The 22863-nt window shown below is 42.1% G+C and overlaps 1 protein-coding gene across 2 annotated transcripts in view; it reads right to left on the reverse strand.

Annotated features, from left to right (window-relative positions):
• Window positions 1-22863, reverse strand: part of LOC135514644 (collagen alpha-2(IV) chain-like) — a 92249-nt gene that overhangs the window by 34560 nt on the left and 34826 nt on the right. For both annotated transcript variants that reach the window (XR_010451709.1, XM_064938107.1), the window contains 2 exons: window positions 9807-9848; window positions 5465-5527 (listed from right to left, as the gene is read on the reverse strand). The gene's annotated coding sequence lies outside the window, so the exon portion shown is untranslated. The remainder of the gene's footprint in view (window positions 1-5464; window positions 5528-9806; window positions 9849-22863) is intronic.

Genomic DNA, 22863 nt, shown 5'->3' on the forward strand with positions numbered 1-22863 from the left:
CACCAGATACTGACTGGATTTCTGATCCACAACCTACTTTTTTTTTAAAGGTATCTGTTACCAACAGATATCTGTATTCCCGGGTCATGTTAAATCCATAAATGAAGGACTAATGAGTTTATTTGAATTGACTAATTTCCTTATATGAACTGTAAGTCAGTAAAATCTTTGAAATTGTTGCATGTTGCATTTTTTTCTTCAGTGTATATGAAAAAAACAGCTCAAATAAATATACTTGCTATAGAGCATGCTGGGGAAAATGATAATGATGGGTGTGGATTTGAGTGCTGTACTTTACAGAGTAATGTTTACAGAGTAAACATGATACAATCACATTCACCTGTGGTTCACCAACACTGGGGTTCATTTACAGAGTGTTGATTTACATTTTTGTTACTGTCACGTCCTGACCTTAGTTCCTTTTTTATGTCTCTGTTTTAGTTTGGTAAGGGCGTGAGTTGGAGTGGGCATTCTATGTTTTGTAGCATAGGTTTTGTATGTCTATGTGTTTGGCCTGGTTTGGTTCCCAAGCAGAGGGCGCTGGCAATCATTGTCTCTGATTGAGAAGTGTACTTAGGTAGCCTGTTCCCACCTGTGTTTGTGGGCAGCTGTTTTCTGTCTTTGTGTGTCTGCACCAGAAAATAACTGTTTTGTTTGTTCCACGCTGTTGTTTTTTTGTTCTAGTGTTCAGTTTCTTTATTAAATCTACCATGAACACATACGACGCTGCACCTTGGTCCTCAATACCTTCTTCCACCTATGACAACCGTTACAGAACTACCCACCAAAAAAAGGACCAAGCAGCGTGGTCACCAGGAGCAGAGTGGAATGGACTCATGGACATGGGAGGATATTCTGGACGGGAAGGGTTCCTACACATGGGAGGAGATCCTGGCTTGAAGGGATCGCCTCCCATGGGAACAGGTGGAGGCAGCCAGAAGATCGGAGGCAGCAGGTAAAGGGAGCCAGCGCTTTGAGGGAACACGGCTGGTAAGGAAGCCCGAGAGGCAGCCCCAAAAATTTCTTGGGAGGGGGTACACGGGGAGTGTGGCTAAGTCAGGTAGGAGACCTGAGCCAACTCCCCATGCTTACCGTGGCAAGAGGTTTACCGGACAGGCACCGTGTTATGCCGTGAGGCGTCCGGTATCCCCAGTGCGCAGGCATAGCCCGGTGCACTACATCGCAGCTCCTCGTATCGGCCGGGCTAGAGTGGGCATCGAGCCAGGAATAATGAAGCCGGCTCAGCGCATCTGGTCTCCAGTGCGTCTCCTCGGCCCGGGTTATATGGCACCAGCCCTACGCACGGTGTCTCCAGTTCGCCAGCACAGCCCAGTGGGGTCTGTTCCACCCCGCTGCACTTGCCGGGCTACAGGGAGTATCCAGCCAGGACAGGTTGTGTAGGCTCGGTGATCGAGACCTCCAGTGCGCCTCTACGGTCCGGTCCATCCGGTGCCTCCTCCACGCACCAGGCTTCCTGTGGCAGCCCCACGCACCAGGCTGTCTCTCCGCCTCCTCCCTCCAGGTGTTCCCGCCTGTCCAGCGCTTCGAGAGCCTCCCTCCTGTCCAGCGCTTCCAGAGCCACCCTCCTATCCAGCGCTTCCAGGGCCTCCCTCATGTCCGGAGCTTCCAGAGCCTCCCTCCTGTCCGGAGCTTCCAGAGCCTCCCTCCTGTCCGGAGCTTCCAGAGCCTCCCTCCTGTCCGGAGCTTCCAGAGCCTCCCTCCTGTCCGGAGCCTCCCTCCTGTCCGGAGCTTCCAGAGCCTCCCTCCTGTCCGGAGCTTCCAGAGCCGCCCGTCAGTCAGGAGCTGCCAGAGCCGCCCGTCAGTCAGGAGCTGCCAGAGCCGTCAGTCAGGAGCTGCCAGAGCTGCCCTTCACTCTGGCACTGCCAGAGCCGCCCTTCACTCCGGCGCTGCCAGAGCGGCCCTTCACTCCGGCATTGCCAGAGTCGCCCTTCACTCCGGCGCTGCTAGAGTCTCCCATCTATTTGGGGCCGCTGAAAGGGTCCCCAGTCCGGGGTCGGCGGTGAGGGTCGCTACCCTTCTCATTCAATGGTTTTCCTTTATTTGTACTATTTTCTAAATTGTAGCATAATAGTGAAGACATCAACACTATGAAATAACACATATGGAATCATGTAGTAGCCAAAAAAGTGTGAAACAAATCAAAATATATTTTAGATTCTTCAAAGTAGCCACCCTTTGCCTTGATGACAGCATTGCAACCAGCTTCACCTGGAATGCTTTTCCAACAGTCTTGAAGGAGTTCCCACATATACTGAGCACTTTTCGGCTAATTTTTCTTCACTCTGTGGTCCAACTCACCTCAATGAGGTTGAAGTCGGGTGATTGTGGAGGCCAGGTCATCTGATGCAGCACTCCATCACTCTTCCTCTGGAAGTGTGTTGCGTCAATGTTCTGTTGAAAAACAAATTAAATTCCCACTAAGCGGAAACCAGATGGGATGGCCCATCGCTGCAGAATGCTGTGGTAGAAAGGCTGGTTAAGTGTGCCTTGAATTCTAAATAACTCAATGACAGTGTCACCAGCAAAGCACCTTCACACCATCATACCTCCTCCTCCATGCTTCATGGTGGGAACCACACATGTGGAGATCATCTGTTCACCTACACTGCGTCTCACAAAGACAAGGCGGTTGGAACCAAAAACCAGAAGACAGATTTCCATTGCTTGGTTTCCTTGCTTGGGTTCAAAACCAGAAGACAGATTTCCATTGCTTGGGTTCCTTGGCCCAAGCAATTATCTTCTTATTATTGGTGTCCTTTAGTAGTGGTTTCATTTCTGCAATTCGATCATGAAGGCCTGATTCACACATTCTCCTCTGAACAGTTGATGTTGAGATGTGTCTTTTTCTTCTGTGCTTCTACACCTGCATTGCTTGCTGTTTGGGGTATTAGGCTGGGTTTCTGAACAGAACTTTGACATCAGCTGATGTAAGAAGGGCTTTATATATAAATTTGATTGATTGACTGATTGACTTGAACTCGGTGAAACATTTATTTGGACTGCAATTTCTGAGGCTGCTGGTCTAACTAACTTATCCTCAGCCTAGGTAACTCTGGGTCTTCCTTTCCTGTGGCGGTTCTCATGAGAGCCAGTTTCATCATAGAGTTTGGTTTTTTGCGACTGCACTTGAAGAAACTTTTAAAGTTCTTGAAATTTTCCAGACCTTTATGTCTTAAAGTAATGATGGACTGTTGCTTCTCTTTGCTTATTGGAGCTGTTCTTGCTATAACATGGACTTGGTCTTTTAACAAATAGGGCAATCTGTATACCACCCTACCTCGATTGGCTAACTGATCCCTAACTGATTGGCTTAAACAAGGCACACCTGTTATCTTCTTAAGGTATAGGGGGCAGCATTGTCACTTTTGGATAAATAGCGTGCCCAATTTCAACTTCCTGCTACTCATTCCAGGAATATAAGATATGCATATTATTAGTAGATTTGGATAGGAAACACTCTGAAGTTTCTAAAACTGTTAGAATCATGTCTGTGAGTATAACATAACTTATGTAGCAGGCAAAACCCAGAGGTCTAACCGTTCAGAAAAATTGTTCTCATTGATAAATTATATTTCTTAGGAACCTGTTATCAATTCCTACCACCTCCACTGGATGTCACCAGTCTTTGGAATTTGGTGGAGGTTATTCATTTGTGCAATGAAGAAGTAGGCCATCTAGGAACTGGGTAACACTGTTGAGGGTTGCGCAAGACGTGAAAAGTAGCATGGTTTGTTATCTTTCTGTATTGAACACAGATAGACCCGTCTACAATCTGATCGATTATTAACGTTTAAAAATACCTACAGTTTTATTACAAAAGTAGTTTGAAATATTTTGGCAACGTTTCTAGGCAACTTTTGAAATATTTTGTAGTGAAGTTGCGTTTTTTGGAAGCTGTTTTTTTCTGGATCAAACGCGTCAAATCAATGGACATTTGGATATATATGGACGGAATTAATCAAACAAAAGAACCAATTGTGATGTTTATGGGACATATTGGAGTGCCAACAAAAGAAGCTCGTCAAAGGTAATGCATGTTTTATATTTTATTTCTGCGTTTTGTGTAGCACCTGCAGGGTTGAAATATGCTACCCTCTTTGTTTACTATTGGGCTATCATCAGATAATAGCTTCTTATGCTTTCGCCGAAAAGCCTTTTTAAAACGTGACATGTTGGCTGGATTCACAACGAGTGTAGCTTTAATTGAGTATCTTACATGTGTGATTTAATGAAAGTTTGATTTTTATATAATTTTTATTGTATTTGCCGCGCTGCATTTTCCCTGTTTTTTGCCCAAGTGGGACCCAACCGTCCCCTATACCATAAAAAGTTAATTGAAATGTAATCCAGGTGACTACCTCATGAAGCTGGTTGGGAGAATGCCAAGAGTGTGCAAAGCTGTCATCAAGGCAAAGGTGGCTACTTTGAAGAATCTCAAATATAAAATATGTTTTGATTTGTTTAACATTTTGTTGGTTACTACATGATTCCATATGTGTTATTTAGTAGTTTTGATGTCTTCACTATTATTCTACAATGTAGAAAATAGCACAAATAAAGACAGACCCTTGAATGAGTAGGTGTGTTCAAACATTTGACTGGTGGTGTATATACTGTTCTAGACATATCTACAACCAGTTTTTCTGGTTTTACTATTTTTAGGTATGTGTTTGGGTAAAATTAACCTTTTTGTTTTATTCTATAAACTACTGACATTTCTCCCAAATTCCAAATAAAAATATTGTCATTTAGAGCATTTATTTGCAGAAAATGACAACTGGTCAAAATAACAAAAAAAAGAGTGTTGTCAGACCTCGAATAATGCAAAGAAAATAAGTGTATATTCATTTTTAAACAACACAATACTATTGTTTTAACTTAGGAAGAGTTCAGAAAACAATATTTGGTAGAATAACCCTGATTTTCAATATCAGCTTTCATGCATCTTGGCATACTCTCCACCAGTCTTAGTAAAGACTAATGCACAAGGGACTATTTAAAAGAAAGAAAAAAAAAAATGCTTTCCAAATAATCATTCTCCGCCTTCCAAAGAATCTTTAAAAAAGGCAACCAATACGAATCATGAAATAACATATAGAATAGATAATTTAATGTATATTGTTTAGAACATACATTGGTATTTTGCCTTTCCCAACAACCCCATACATGTTAAGAGGCACAGGGTCAGCTACAGTACAGCCCCCCTAGATGGAGCTATTTGTTGGGGTTAAGTGCCTTTCTCAAGGGCACAAAGGCAGGAGATGGTACCTGGGATCAGAGACCAGCAGCCTTCCAGCTGCCATTTGAGTTCCATTCACAGTTTTGTGATCCACGCCCCAGAGCTTGAACCAGCAACCTTCGATCTGCTGGTCCGCCTCTCTAACCTCTAGAGTACCTGCAACCCCACACACAACCAATGAGAATCATGCTATAGCAAACATACCTGTCTTTCTTTAATTTAGTAGTCTTCCGGGGGGTCCACAAACTCAAAGGATCCTGGGGGTCCCTTGAAAACATACACACACAGGCGAGGTTGTCAGCGCATTCATACACACACATTTTAAACTTTTATTTATTTATTTTTTACATTATTTTATTTGACTGAGAATATATTCTCATTAGATAAACAGCCTTTATTATTTATTTTAACAGAGAAGACATATCGAGACATATGTTTCTCTTTCAAACCTGCCTTCTATGATACATCATAAACATACATATACATAAAAAACTGTCATGGGAAGTACAAGTAAAACGTCACAAATCAACCAGAAAAACAAATACATTTCTTCACAAATAAGTCCCCAATCAACGCTTTAAATTGACCAAATGGCACCAGAACATCAAAATAAAATTTGGAATTTTGTTCCAGCAATACGGTGCATTAAAATAAAAGCAGATTTACCGCTCGGTGGAGACCCTAGGAACCTCAAGAGTTGACCAATCCTGTGAATGGGTTACGCATCTCAGGTGTCTATACTTCAACCAAAAAGTTAGATAAGATGGAAGTATATGAAGTAGGGCCCTGTAAACAGATCTCAAACAAACCTTTTGATACAGAATACAGTGGTGAGTATCAAAACCGTCACCTGTAACAAAACGTAGCGCACCATGTTAGATGGCATCCCAATGTTTAAGAGTAGTAGCAGCTGCACTTTCATAAATAATATCACTATAATCAAGAACAGATAAAAGTTTGAGTGAATAATCTGCTTCCCACTGCTTAGAGAGAGGCACAATCTGTTTCTGTAGAAAAAAGCCAACTTTAAATCTTAGCTGTGTAACCAGCTCATCTATATGGTTAACGAGACGTGGTGTGATCACAGAAACATACAGGAACTCAAATCCTTCTGTTCACCTGATTTAGAATTCCTCACAATCAAATGTAGACCTCAAATATCTACCAAGAGAATTCTCTTCGATTATAATCACAGCCGTATATATTCCCCCCCAAGCAGACACATCGATGGCTCTGAACAAACTTTATTTGACTCTTTGCAAACTAGAATCCATACATCCTGAGGCTGCATTCATTGCAGCTGGGGATTTTAACAAGGCTAATCTGAAAACAAGACTCTCTAAAATGTATCAGCATATCGATTGCGCCACCAGGGCTGGCAAAACCTTGGATCACTGTTATTCTAACTTCCGCGACGCATATAAGGCCCTGCCCCGCCCCCCTTTCGGAAAAGCTGACCACGACTCCATTTTGCTGATCCCTGCCTACAGACAGACACTAAAACAAGAAGCTCCCACCCTGAGGTCTGTCCAACGCTGGTCCGACCAAGCTGATTCCACACTCCAAGACTGCTTCCATCACGTGGACTGGGACATGTTTCGTATTGCGTCAGGCAACAACATTGACGAATACGCTGATTCGGTGTGCGAGTTCATTAGAACGTGCGTTGAAGACTACAAGATGAAATCCAGCTCAGTCACGGACTAGGATGTCTTGCTCCCAGGCAGACTAAATAACTTGTTTGCCCGCTTTGAGGACAATACAGTGCCACTGACACGGCCTGCAACGGAAACATGCGGTCTCTCCTTCACTGCAGCCGAGGTGAGTAAAACATTTAAACGTGTTAACCCTCGCAAGGCTGCAGGCCCAGACGGCATCCCCAGCCGCGCCCCTCAGAGCATGCGCAGACCAGCTGGCTGGTGTGTTTACGGACATATTCAATCAATCCCTATACCAGTCTGCTGTTCTCACATGCTTCAAGAGGGCCACCATTGTTCCTGTTCCCAAGAAAGCTAAGGTAACTGAGCTAAACGACTACCGCCCCGTAGCACTCACTTCCGTCATCATGAAGTGCTTTGAGAGACTAGTCAAGGACCATATCACCTCCACCCTACCTGACACCCTAGACCCACTCCAATTTGCTTAACGCCCAAATAGGTCCACAGACGATGCAATCTCAACCACACTGCACACTGCCCTAACCCATCTGGACAAGAGGAATACCTATGTGAGAATGCTGTTCATCGACTACAGCTCAGCATTTAACACCATAGTACCCTCCAAGCTCGTCATCAAGCTCGAGACCCTGGGTCTCGACCCCGCCCTGTGCAACTGGGTACTGGACTTCCTGACGGGCCGCCCCCAGGTGGTGAGGGTAGGCAACAACATCTCCACCCCGCTGATTCTCAACACTGGGGCACCACAAGGGTGCGTTCTGAGCCCTCTCCTGTACTCCCTGTTCACCCACGACTGCGCGGCAACGCACGCCTCCAACTCAATCATCAAGTTTGCGGACGACACAACAGTGGTAGGCTTGATTACCAACAACGACGAGACGGCCTACAGGGAGGAGGTGACGGCCCTCGGAGTGTGGTGTCAGGACAATAACCTCACACTCAACGTCAACAAAACTAAGGAGATGATTGTGGACTTCAGGAAACAGCAGAGGGAACACCCCCCTATCCACATCGATGGAACAGTAGTGGAGAGGGTAGTAAGTTTTAAGTTCCTCGGCATACACATCACAGACAAACTGAATTGGTCCACTCACACAGACAGCATCGGTGAAGAAGGCGCAGCAGCGCCTCTTCAACCTCAGGAGGCTGAAGAAATTCGGCTTGTCACCAAACGCACTCACAAACTTCTACAGATGCACAACCGAGAGCATCCTGGCGGGCTGTATCACCGCCTGGTACGGCAACTGCTCCGCCCACAACCGTAAGGCTCTCCAGAGGGTAGTGAGGTCTGCACAACGTATCACCGGGGGCAAACTATCTGCCCTCCAGGACACCTACACCACCCAATGTTACAGGAAGGCCATAAAGATCATCAAGGACAACACCCTCCCAAGCCACTGCCTGTTCACCCCGCTATCATCCAGAAGGCGAGGTCAGTATAGGTGCATCAAAGCTGGGACCGAGAGACTGAAAAACAGCTTCTATCTCAAGGCCATCAGACTGTTAAACAGCAACCACTAACATTGAGTGGCTGCTGCCAACACACTGACTCAACTCCAATCACTCCAATAATGGGAATTGATGGGAAAGGATGTAAAATATATCACTAGCCACTTTAAACAATGCTACCTAATATAATGTTTACATACCCTACATTATTCATCTCATATGTATACGTATATACTGTACTCTATCATCTACTGCATCCTTATGCAATACATGTATCACTAGCCACTTTAACTATGCCACTTTGTTTACATACTCATCTCATATGTATATACTGTACTCGATACCATCTACTGTATCTTGCCTATGCTGCTCTGCACCATCACTCATTCATATCTTTATGTACATATTCTTTATCCCCTTACACTGTGTATAAGATATTAGTTTTGGAATTGTTAGTTAGATGACTTATTGGTTATTACTGCATTGTCGGAACTGGAAGCACAATCATTTCGCTACACTCGCATTAACATCTGCTAACCATGTGTATGTGACAAATAAAATTGGATTTGATTTGATTTGATAAACGTAAACTCCATATCAATCCAAATGCTTAAATATTTATATGAAGGAACACGTTCAATTGGAGAACCATGTAATGAGTGAAAAAGTAGTTCATCTGAAACATTCTTACGAGTGTTTAAAAACATGTATTTTGTTTTGCCCTTATTAAACACAAGTTTTAAATCAGCAAAGGATTCCTGGATAGCTATAAAACCTGACTGTAGTTTTGACACAGCCAGATCAACAGTTGGGGCAATAGCATACATAATAGTATCATCCGCATATAAGATGAACTTTTCCATTTTTAACAGCTTGACCAATAGTGTTTATAAAAATAGTGAGAGAAAAAGTTTCAAAATCGACACCTTGTGGTACACCTTCATGTACTTCAAGAAATTCAAACTTAACTCCATCAATCATGATGGCCTGAATTCTGTCATGAAGATAATCATGAAACCATGAACAGGTGTCAGAGCTCAGGCCTATCGAGGACAACTTATTCAATAAAATAGCATGATCAACAGTATCAAAATCTTTTGACAGGTCTACAAACAAAGCAGCACATTTGATTTTAGTGTCTACAGCATTGAGAAGATCATTAAGACCTAAAGTGGCTGCTGTAATGGTGCTATGCCCAGCCCTAAACACTGATTGGTTTACATTTTAAATACATTTCTCAGATAAAAAAAGAGCAAAGTTGTACATTTCCTAAGGATTCAAGAATCTTAGCTTGACAAGGAAGTCTTGAAATGGGGCAATCGTTATTAAGATCACTACAATCCGCCCCCTTATGGAGTGGCAGCACAAGAGCTGATTGCCATACTTGAGGGATGTCATGGACACACTTGTGGGTTACTCACTTCATCTCCTTTCTGTCTTGGCGATTATCTTCCTTTCTCTCCCTTGGAAAGTGACATGGAAAGGGAGAGGTAGAGGGAGAGAGATAATTAATGAGAGAAAGAGCGATTTAGTTTGACAGAAAGATGGTGATAAATAAAATTCTAGCTAGCCTATGGAGAGGGCTGTGTACTAGTGTTTCATGTGATTTAGGATGCTATAAACACAAGGGAGGTTACAGAATATGTAATTGTGGCATGGAATAATATTAAATCATCCCTTTTCATAGTGTGTACAGACAAATGTGTGAAAGTGAAAGTGAGCAAGTAGCTAGATAAAGGTAGGAACTTACAGGCATACCTCTCAGGCCAGGTAAACTGGTTAAACCATGCAGAAAAAAACACAGACATCCTTATGAATACACCTGGTTTTAAACAAATTGCAGGCGACTGTTTGGATCAAATAAAATCTAAGTTTATTTGTCACGTGTGCCGAATACAACAGGTGTAGCAGACCTTACAGTGAAATGTTTACTTACAGGCCCTTAACCAACAGTGCAGTTTTTAAGTAAAAAATAGGTATCAGGTAAACAATAGATAAGTAAAGAAATGTTAAAAATAACTGTAAAAAATAACAGTAGCGAGCTATATACTGGTGGCACTGGTACAGAGTCAATGTGCGTTGTGCACCGGTTAGTCAGGTTATTTGAGGTAATATGTACACTACCGTTCAAAAGTTTGGTTTACTTAGAAATGTTCCTGTTTTTGAAAGAAAAGCAATTTTTTGTCCATTAAAATATCATCAAATTGATCAGAAATACAGTGTAGACATTGTTAATGTTGTAAATGACTATTGTAGCTGGAAACGGCAGTTTTTTTATGGAATATCTACATAGGCGTACAGAGGCCCATTATCAGCAACTATCACTCATGTGTTTCAATGGCACGTTGTGTTAGCTAATCCAAGTTTATAATTTTAAAAGGCTAATCGATCATTAGAAAACCCTTTGGCAATTACGTTATCACAGCTGAAAACTGTTGTTTTGATTAAAGAAGAAATAAAACTGGACTTCTTTAGACTAGTTGTGTATCTGGGGCATCAGCATTTGGGGTTCGATTGCAGGCTCAAAATGGCCAGAAACAAAGGACTTTCTTCTGAAAATCATCAGTCTATTCTTGTTCTGAGAAAGGAATGCTAATCCATGCGAGAAATTACCAAGAAACTGAAGATCTCATACAACGCTGTGTACTACTCCCATCACAGAACAGCGCAAACTGGCTCTAACCAGAATAGAAAGAGTGTGAGGCCCCGGTGCACAACTGAGCAAGTGGACAAGTACATTAGAGTGTCTAGTTTGAGAAACAGACGCCTCACAAGCCCTCAACTGGCAGCTTCATTAAATAGTACCCGCAAAACACCAGTCTCAACGTCAACAGTGAAGAGGCGACTCTGGTATGCTGGCCTAACTTTACTGCTTGCATGACTTACCTGATGTGGAATAGAGCTCCATGTAGTCATGGCTCCATATAGTACTGTGCCTTCCATTCTCTGTTCTGGAATTGGGGACTGTGAATAGACCTCTTGTGGCAATTCTTGTGGGGTATGCATGAGTGTCTGAGCTATGCGCCAGTAGTTCAAACAGACAGCTCGGTGCACTCAACATGTCAATACCTCTCATAAAAACAAGCAGTGATGAAGTCAAGCTCTCCTCCACTTTGAGCCAGGAGAGATGGACATGCATATTATTAATATTAGCTCTCTTTGTACATCCAAGCGCCAGCCGTGCTGTCTTGTTCTGAACCAATTGCAATTTTCCTAAGTCCTTTTTTGTGGCACCTGACCACATGACTGAACAGTACTCCAGGTGCGACAAAACTAGGGCCTGTAGGACCTACCCTGTTGATAGTGCTATGAAGAAGGTAGAGCATCGCCTTATCAGAGACATACTTCTCCCCATCTTAGCTACTGTTGTATCAATATGTTTTGACCATGATAGTTTACAATCCAGGGAAGTCACCTCAACCTGCTCAATTTCCACATGAATAATTACAAGATTTAGTTGAGTTTTAGGGTTTTGTGAATGATTTGTCACAAATACAATGAGTTTAGTTTTTGAAATATTTAGGACAAAACACACACTCTCTGAAACTAACTGCAACACTTTGTTAAGTGTTGCATTCATTTTAGTCGCTGTAGTAGCTGACATTTATAGTGTTGAGTAATCCGCATACATAGACATTCTGGCTTTCCTTAAAGCTAGTGGTAATTCATTAGTGAAGATTGAAAAAAAGTAATGGGCCTAGACAGCTGCCTTGGGGAATTCCTGATTATACCTGGATTATGTTGTAGAGGCTTTCATTAAGGCTTCCATTGTTTGAGAGGCTTCCGTTCTGTTAGACAATATAGCAGGGGGTGTAAAGCTGTAACACATCAGTTTTGCAAGCAGCAGACTATGATCGATAATGTCAAAGGCTGCACTGAAGTCTAACAAAACAGTCCCCACAATCTTTTTATTTTCAAATTCACTCAGCCGATCATCAATAATTTGTGTAAATGCTGTGCTTGTTGAATGTCCTTCTCTATAAACATGCTGAAAGCTTGTTGTTAATTTGTTGTATAAAATAGCATTGTATCTGGTCAAACACATTTTTTTTCCAAAGGTTTATTAAGGGTTGGTAACAGGCTGATTGGTTTGATAATTGAACCAGTAAAGGGGGCTTTACTATTCTTAGAATCACTTTTGCTTCCCTCCAAGCCTGGGGGCACACACTTTCTAGTGGGCTTAAATTGAAGATGTGGCAGATAGGGGTGGCAATATCGTCCGCTATTATCCTAAAATGGTCCATCCTGTCTGTGTGGGTGGACAATTTCAGATCGTCAGTGTGTGTACACCAAGGAACTTGAAGCTTTCAACCTTCTCCACTGAGGTCCCGTCGATGAGGATAGGGGCGTGCTCCGTCTGCTGTTCCCTGAAGTCCACGATCAGCACCTTTGTTTTGTTGACGTTGAGTGAAATATTATTTTCCTGGCACCACTCTCCCCGGGCTGTCATCTCCTCCTTGTAGCCTGTCTCATCATTGTTTGTAATCAGGCCTACTACTGTTGTGTGGTCTGCAAACTTGATGATTGAGTTGGAGACGGACACGTGGACACGTAGTCATAGTTGAACAAGGAGGGGGTTGAGCACGAACCCTTGTGGGGCCCCTGTGTTGAGGATCAGTGAAGTGGTTGTGTTGTTTCCTACCTTCACCACCTGGGGGCGGCCCGTCAGGAAGTCCAGGACACAGCTGCACAGGGCAGGGTTCAGATCCAGCGGTTAAGAGCATTTGGCCAGTAACTGACAGGTAGCTGGTTCAAATCCCCGAGCCAGCAAGTTGGAAAAATCTGTCTTTCTGCCCAGAGCAAGGCAGTTGGCCGCCAACACAACAACTTTTCCCCGGGTGCAGGGTGCCGAAGTGGATGCCGATTAAGGCAGTCCCCAGCACCTCTCTGATTCAGAGGGTTAAATGCAGAAGACACATTTCTTTCAGTTTAATGCATTCAGTTGTACAACTAACTAGGTAAACCCCTTTCTCTTTTGCCACGGAAGAGATGGACCAGGAAATGCTCTTGCTTTTGGATGACTCAATTGTAAGTATTCTGTAAACTCCACCTTTTTCATACACACACATGAATACATAGGACTGTGGACACATCAAGTGACACTTGAGCAGTAGCCGGGTCTTGCCAGGTACATTTTAAAAGATTTGTTGTGTATTTTGAAAAATGATTGTTAAAAATAATTTATCATTCATTGAATACTTTATGCTCACAACAGAGTCAAATGTGAGAGGGTAGCCCAGATGACCAAGTGGCTGAACATCTGGATGGCAATACAGGCCTAAGATTGAATCCTACAAAACCGTCTCTGACGCTCGTCGGATGTGGCAGGGCTTGCAAACTATTACGGATTACAAAGGGAAATCCAGCCGCGAGCTGCCCAGTGACGCAAGCCAACCAGACAAGCTAAATGCTTTCTATACTCGCTTCGAGGCAAGCAACACTGAACCATGCATTAGAGCCCCAGCTGTTTCAACGACTGTGTGATCACGCTCTCATTAGACGATGTGAGCAAGACCTTTAAACAGGTCAACATTCACGGGGTCGAAGGGCCAGAAGGATTACCAGGACGCATACTCAGAGCATGCGCTGACCAACTGACAAGTGTCTTCAATTACATTTTCAACCTCTCCCTGAACGAGTCTGTAATACCTACATGTTTCAAGCAGACCACCATAGTCCCTGTGCCAAAGAACGCCAAGGTAACCTGCCTAAATGACTACCACCCTGCACCATTCACATCTGTAGTCATGAAGTGCTTTGAAAGGCTGGTCATGGCTCACAACAACACCATCATCCCAGAAACACTAGACCCACTACAATTTGCATACCACCCCAACAGATGCACAGATGACGCAATCTCCATTGCACTCCACAGCGCACTTTCCCACATGGACAAAAGGAACATCTACGTGAGAATGCTGTTCGTTGACTATAGCTCAGCGTTTAACACCATAGTGCCGTCAAAGCTCATCACTAAACCAAGTAACCTGGGACTAAACACCACCTTCCTGACGGGCCGCTCCCAGGTGGTAAGGATAGGCAACAACACATCTGCCATGCTGATTCACAACAAGGGGGCCTCTCACGGGTGCATGCTTAGTCCCCTCCTGTATTCCCTGTTCACCCACAACTATGTGGCCACGCACGACTCCAACACCATCATTAAGTTTTCCAATGATATTTGGATTTGGCCCTACTTTTGTCTCGTGGATAAAGGCCCTGTATTCAGCTCCTCAGGCATCTGTTCGTGCTAACAGCACTCTCTCACAATATTTCTCCCTGCATTGAGGAAATCGGCAGGGCTGTCCTCTGAGTCCTCTCCTGTCTGATATAGCCATCGAACCCCGAGCCATCTCCCTGAGAGGTGGCGCAGGGACAACATGTATAAGTCTAGGAGGGGCAGGTCCACAAACTGTCTCTGTATGCTGATAACCTCCTACTGTATATCTCAGACCCAATCACGTCTATCTCAATCGCTATTGATATCATCTCCAGATTTAGCAAAGTTTCAGGTTACAAAATCAATTTCACAAAAAGCTTACTCTTTCCGCTCAATGAGTAAGCAATAGATCTATTGTTGGATTCATTTCCTTTTACGGTAGCTCTCTCTGTTCAATTTTAATTTCAAGCCAGCCTTGGAGAAGGCTAAGCAAGACCTCAATCGCTGGTTGACACTCCCCATATCACTCAACTATTCCCATCAGACTTTTCCCATCTTTATAGCATTTTTTTTTAAGAACTGGATAGACATTTTTCTACTTTCATTTGGAATAAAAAAGATCCCACGGTTGCGTACAGCGTTTTTGGAGAGACAGAAAAGAGAGGGGGGTCTTGCCCTACCCAATTTCCTCCATAACTATTGGGCTGCTAATATTCACAAGATAACCTTTTGGGTCTCTACATTCTTAGAGGGGGAAGGACAGGTGTGGTTCCTTATGGAAAAGCACTCATGTCAAACATTGTCTTTGCACCCCTACCAAGCAAACAATGCCACTCAAACAACCCTATTGATTATGCAACTAACATGGGTGAACAATTTTGATTTAACCAGTTGGATTTAGGGGGCGCTATTTTAATTTTTGGATGAAAAACGTTCCCGTTTTAAACAAGATATTTTGTCACGAAAGGATGCTCGAATATGCATATAATTGACAGCTTTGGAAAGAAGACACTCTGCCGTTTCCAAAACTGCAAAGATATTGTCTGTGAGTGCCACAGAACTGATGTTACAGGCAAAACCCAGATAAAGATCCAACCAGGAAGTGCCGCATTTTTTGAAACCGCCTCATGCCAATGACTCCTTATATGGCTGTGAATGAGCTACGAATGAACTTACGTTTTCTATGTTTTCCCCAAGGTGTCTACAGCATTGTGACGTCTTTTTAGGCATTTCCCTTGAAGAATGGCTGTAAGGGACCATATATGGCATGTGGTCACCTGGTGTGACCACTTGCGTAAAATACTGAGGTAGCCATTTTTCCAATCGCTTCTTATGAGAAACCAACTGTCTCGACGGATAGATTATCAAATATATTTGTTAAAAACACCTTGAGGGTGGATCCTAAACAACGTTTGCCGTGTTTCTGTCGATATTATGTAGCTAATTTTGAAAAAAGTTTGGCGTTATAGTTGTAGCATTTTTCGGTTGATTTCTCAGCCAAGCATGGTGAAGAAACGGGAGCTTTTTCGCCTACAAAAATAATATTTTTGGAAAAAAGGAACATTTGCTATCTAACTGGGAGTCTCCTGAGTGAAAGCATGCAAAGTTCTTCGAAGGTAAATTATTTAATTTGGTTGCTTTTCTTATTTTTGTGAAAATGTTGCCTGCTGCCAGCAGAGCCTAGCATAGCATTATGCCATGATAAACTTACACAAATGCTTGTCTAGCGTTGGCTGTAACGCATATTTTGAAAATCTAAGATGACAATCGAGAATCTGTGGAAAGAACTGAAAACTGCTGTTCACAAATGCTCTCCATCCAACCTCACTGAGCTCGAGCTGTTTTGCAAGGAGGAATGGGAAAAAAATTCAGTCTCTCGATGTGCAAAACTGATAGAGACATACCCCAAGCGACTTACAGCTGTAATCGCAGCAAAAGGTGGCGCTACAAAGTATTAACTTAAGGGGGCTGAATAATTTTGCATGCCCAATTTTTCAGTTTTGGATTTGTTAAAAAAGTTTGAAATATCCAAAAATGTCGTTCCACTTCATGATTGTGTCCCACTTGTTGTTGATTCTTCACAAAAAAATACAATTTTATATCTTTATGTTTGAAGCCTGAAATGTGGCAAAAGGTTTGTGGCATTTATTTCAAAGTTCAAGGGGGGCGAATACTTTCGCAAGGCACTGTATCGTTCGTGAATGTCTACTTTCTCCTGTGAATCGCTTGGAAAAAGACGTGCAGTTGAAGATGACGCACCAATTTCGACGGAGGACACCGGGCGGACACCTGGCAAATGTAGTCTCTTATGTTCAATCTTCCAATGATATGCCTACAAATACGTCACAATGCTGCAGACACCTTGGGGAAACGATAGATCGGGCAGGCTCATTCCTTGCGCATTCACAGCCATATAAGGAGACAATGAAAAACAGAGCCTCAAAAATCCTGCTCATTTCCTGTTTGAAGTTTCATCTTGGTTTTGCCTTGTAGCTCCTGTTCTGGGGCACTCACAGACAATATCTTTGCAGTTCTGGAAACTTCAGAGAGTTTTCTTTCCAAAGCTATCAATTATATGCATAGTCGAGCAACTTTTTGTGACAAAATATCTTGTTTAAAACGGAACGTTTTTCATCCAAAAATGAAATACTGCCCCAGAGTTTCAAGAGGTATTAACCTCATCCTTTGATATTAATTTCTTTCAGCATTGCAGGTTCAATTATTCAATTATTCTTATAATTACCCCGCCTTCTCACCAAGCCTAATTTATCCTCACCTGTTTTATATATATCTTATCTGCTACTTCTTGATAGTCAGACTACTTCCCATATACAGATAGACTACTCAGGTTCAAACATTATTTAGGTATGTTTTTTGAATTAATGGCTATGCTATTTGTACGGAACAAGCGTCCTAATTCTCCAATACGTACTATATCTCTCCTTAATAACCTTCTGGCTTGCAAAACCAGGAATTATTAAGCCCTAGTTTATTTATGGTAGTGCACCTTACCACAGGTCAATTTCAGACCTGTTTCCTTCCTATCGATTTTGGTTAAAACCCAAGGTAGAAACCCATTTTATTTGTTCAGAATATTCAAGCACCTATTATTGATCAAATCTAACTCCTTTATAACATTTTAATCAATAAATATCCTAAATAATCCCTCCCAAATTTGAGAATAAAGGATACTGACCTGCTGCCGACTGGGAAAAGCACTGGTCGTTTGGATCTGTCACCGTACCTGTCATCTGGGTTAAACACCGGCATGTTTTTAACCTCAATCCAGAAGCCAGGTCTTTTTTTTAAAACGTGCACAATTTTTCCGGCGTACGACCTCCAGATGGCAGGGACGGATTTTTAGATCCCGGCTTCGAAGGAACAATTGTTGAAGGAATTTAATTCCTCTGTTTTAATTCCCAATTACAATTAAACACTCTGTCAATTCATAAGAATTTGTAAGAACCTTATTTTATAGGAATAGACAGAGCCCCAGTCTTAAAAGTCAAGTAACAGCCTTTATTCAAGAGAGTACTGAGTAAATACACATTTTACCACAGGTTATAAACTGTAAATGACGTCAGCGTTTTCTAAATGTTCCGTCTCTTCTTGACACTGGTAGAAAGGCCCTATAGCTCTCAAGCCTTCCCTCCTCACCTAGAGCCAAGGTCAGTCAGTGTAGATAAGCATTCTAGACAGTCTGGAGATTTGGTTCATTCATTTGTACCAAGGAACAGACCGTCATTGTTCTAAACTCTTGACTACATTCACTACATTATATTCAATACTGGGATCAAGAGAGAAAATTCATACATGTACAGTAGCATAACAGTATTCTGATTAGTACATCCTGATTGAAATGTATACATAATTAGTCATTATAGATAAAAATTCCCTTAACATACATATACTGTAAATATCATGAATAAAGCTGGGATGACTAATATATTGACTCATTTCCGGAAACTGGGCATATGTTGCGCGTCACTACTTTACAAGAGAGGCATTTGAACGTAAACATAATTTTTAAAATCAAATTGCATTTTTTGGCAGAAATGCCTTCCGGAACATGTGAACTTTCATGTTAACATCATGGTATGCCATCTTTAAATACAAATACAATTGTTAAATTGCGAGCCTTGTTAGGTTAGCCACGGAAAAATACTTTCCCGCTAGCCATGATTGGATGAGATAATGGGTGGGCTGGACATGCTGAGAGATGAGTTCGGATTAATAGCCATGTACTCTTATAATCTCCACCCGGCACAGCCAGAAGAGGACTGGCCACCCATCAGAACCTGGTTCCTTTCTTGGTTCCTTACTAGGTTCCTGCCTTTCTAGGGAGATTTTCCTAGCCACCGTGCTTCTACATCTGCATTGCTTGCTGTTTGGGATCTTAGGCTGGGTTTCTGTATAGTACTTTCTGACATCTGCTGATGTAAAAATGGCTTTATAAATATAGTTGATTTACCATTTTAAATGTTTGTCATTCAGCAAACGCTCTTATCCAGAGCGACTCACAGTTTGTGCATTCATCTTAAGATAGCTAGGTGGGATAACCACATATCACAGGCATAGAAAGTACATTTTTCCTCAATAAAGTAGGAGTCAAGTGCAAGTGCTGTTTTAGTGTATAATTTGTATTTTGGGGGGGGGGGCGGTTGAGGTGAGGAGGAGGATTATTTCAGATACTGTTTGAAGAGGTAGCATTTCAGATGTTGTCGGCAGATGGGCAGGGACTCTGCTGTCCTAGCTTCAGGGATAATTTTATTTGTATATGGATGAGAGTCTATTAGCTAGCTAGCTAATGTTAGCTGGCTGGCTGGCTAGCTAACATTACATGCATGATCTGTGTAGTAATAGTATTTGTATCTCAGAGACATTTGCATTGCTAGTTATTGCCTAGTGTTAGCTGGCTAGCTAACATTGAACCTAGCTTGTTGGTTAACTTTAGCTACCAGCAGATGCATACAGGGTAGTAACGTTATGAGTTGAGATAATGGTTTATTGTTACGCTAGCTAGCTTCCTAGCTACATGTTTAAATAAAAGACTCCACTATGCAAGTAACCATTTCACTGTACCGTAAAGATATAACGTTAGGCCAACAAGACAGTGTCCAAGTTCTAAAATTCTCCAGTAAAATGCCGGGCTTTTATTTTGTCTCAACCACAACCATAAGCTATTTTCTGTAATTAGCTTGCCATAAACATTATCTTGTTGTGAGTTTATTTTCCTGTGATTGATCTGGCTAGTCAGCTAACTTAACCTTAGCTAGCTAGCTAACAAGCTAGAAACAAACCAAATTAGAACACTATTCATTTTGAGAAGTGATAACACTAGGAACAGAGCTGGAGAGAGAGGACATGAGAGAACGAGAGAACAAAATCTGTCCACATGGAATGTCGATTGTGTATGGACTGTGCGTGTGAATCTGCTCCGGCCTCGCCACTCCCAACCTTCCTGATCATAAAAGTTGGAGCTGGTTTGGTTCACTTAAACATCAAGGAGGATATTCCATCCTATGAAGGTAGGGGTGCTGTAACGCTCTAACTGTTAACCCAATGTGGGCAGCCATCTTGGAATAATGCTACATCCTTTTAGCTCTCATAAATATCAGTGAAGTGATGAATATGTACATGTATTTTTTTTCTCTATTTCTTCATCCATGTTGAATATGTGTGTGATTGAGTGTGAGAGAGGATTAATTTCAAGTGATATGGGATGATGCTTCTCCTGAACATGTGTGCTCGTGATGGAGAAGGATCATCTCTTAATCAGTGGAACCTGGGGCTGAGCTGAAATGGCACCCAGTGCCCTACATAATGCAGAATTTTGGGAACAAGCCAAAAGTGCACCATAGCGTCATTTCAGACACCCCTGGTCGCGTTCACTGGGCACCAAACAGAAGAAAACAGTCTGAAATGGAGGGACTACGTGGACTTGTTCAATAAGAAACGCTCCTTTTCTGTTCCAAATGTTTTCTGTTGCGTACCCTAATGAACACGATCCTGGAAACATCCATATGTGTTAGCATGGGAATCCACCAGCACAACAACAACTTGTACAACAGCAGCAGCTGGCTCCAGGTCTCTTGGGAAGAAGCAGCAGTATCTCCAAGTAAAGAGGGGTATTATATATATATATATATATATATATATATATATATATATATATATATATATATATATATATATATATATATATATACACACATCTTAAAAACAATTATCAGAATAAAAGACGAAATTCCTTCTGCTTCAACGTTATATCACTAACTTATTGTTGCTGTTGAAAAAAACTATTCAATCATAACACCATGCTAAATAAAAAGCTTTAATCATCCATTCGCCAGGTCTGATGTTCGTGACTTTATTATTTTGACAAAGTGGACCCCGTTTCATAACAATCTAGAGAAGATCTATGGATAGAGTCCATATGCAAGCGACAGAAAACACTGAAATAATATAAATGTTTTGTGAAAATTGTAAATGGATGCTTAATCATTCACAGGTTGAGTTCATAAAGGAGTGGACTGTGCGTGTGTTTAAATATGGTGCCATACAGACATGTCAATTACTTCAGAGCTATCTACATATTGGCGTACCTATAGAAAGTAGAGCTAGTCAGCTCTACAGATTGGCGTACCTATAGAAAGTAGAACGAGTCAGCTCTACAGATTGGCGTACCTATAGAAAGTAGAGCTAGTCAGCTCTCTACAGATTGGCATACCTATAGAAAGTAGAACGAGTCAGCTCTACAGATTGGCGTACCTAAAGACAGTAGAGCTAGTCAGCTCTCTACAGATTGGCGGACCTATAGAAGGTAGAGCTAGTCAGCTCTCTACAGATTGGCGTACCTATAGAAAGTAGAGCTTGTTTTCTTACACTACCGTACTCACTCTGTATAGCACATGGCCTCACATGTGAATGCTTAAAGAGATAGGTGGGGTTAAGATTTAAGAGGGTGTAAATTAAGCTGAATGGGTGTAGACAAAGAGGAGCTCTCCAGTAGGTGTACCAAAACATTCAAGGACCATTTTCTCAAAAGTGGGGTTTCAAGTTGATCAACTTTCAAAGCATAATTACCTTCCCATTGTTCTTCAATTGTAGTGTATGATATTGTGTAACATTTTCTAGCTCTCATTCTCTACTTTTGTCCAATATAAGAAACACAATTTCTCATTTTGCTACCCCCCCAGTCACTTATAGTTGAAGTCGGAAGTTTACATACACCTTAGCCAAATACATTTAGACTCAGTTTTTCACAATTCCTGACATTTAATCCAAGTAAAATGTCCCTGTCTTAGGTCAGTTATGATCAAAACTTTATTTTAAGAATGTGAAATTTCAATAGTAGAGAGAATGATTGATTTCAGCTTTAATTTCTTTCATCGCATACCCAGGGGGTCAGAAGTCTACATACACTCAATTAGTATTTGGTAGCATTGCCTTTAAATAGCTTAACTTGGGTCAAACGTTTTGGGTAGCCTTCCACAAGCTTCCCACAATAAGTTGGGTGAATTTTGGCCCATTCCTCCTGACAGAGCTGGTGTAACTGAGTCAGGTTTGTATGCCTCCTTGCTCGCACACGCTTTTTCAGTTCTGCCCACAAATGTTCTCTAGGGTTGAGGTCAGGGCTTTGTGATGGCTACTCCAATACCTTGACTTTGTTGTTCTTAAGCCATTTTGCCACAACTTTGAAAGTATGCTTGGGGTCATTGTCCATTTGGAAGACCCATTTGAGACCAAGCTTTAACTTCCTGACTGATGTCTTGAGATGTTGCTTCAATATATCCACATAATTTTCCTACCTCATGATGCCATCTATTTTGTGAAGTGCAGCAGTCCCTCCTACAGCGAAGCAACCCCACAACATAATGCTGTCACCCCCGTGCTTCATGGTTGGGATGGTGTCTTCGGCTTGCAAGCCTCCCCCTTTTTCCTCCAAATATAACGATGGTCATAATGGCCAAACACTTCTATTTTTGTTTCATCAGACCAGAGGACATCTTTCCAAAAAGTACGAACTTTGTCCCCATGTGCAGTTGCAAACCGTAGTCTGTTTTTTTATGGCGGTTTTGGAGCAGTGGCTTCTTCCTTGCTGAGTGGCCTTTCAGGTTATGTCGACATATGACTCGTTTTTACTGTGGATATAGATACCTTTGTACATGTTTCCTCCAGCATCTTCACAAGGTCCTTTGCTGTTGTTCTGGGATTGATTTGCACTTTGCGCACACTGAGTTTGAAGGTAGGCCTTGAAATACATCCACAGGTACACCTCCAATTCACTCAAATGATGTCAATTAGCCTATAAGAAG

The sequence above is a fragment of the Oncorhynchus masou genome, chromosome 26 (assembly GCF_036934945.1).
Source record: "Oncorhynchus masou masou isolate Uvic2021 chromosome 26, UVic_Omas_1.1, whole genome shotgun sequence".
NCBI classification, from domain to species: Eukaryota; Metazoa; Chordata; class Actinopteri; order Salmoniformes; family Salmonidae; genus Oncorhynchus; species Oncorhynchus masou.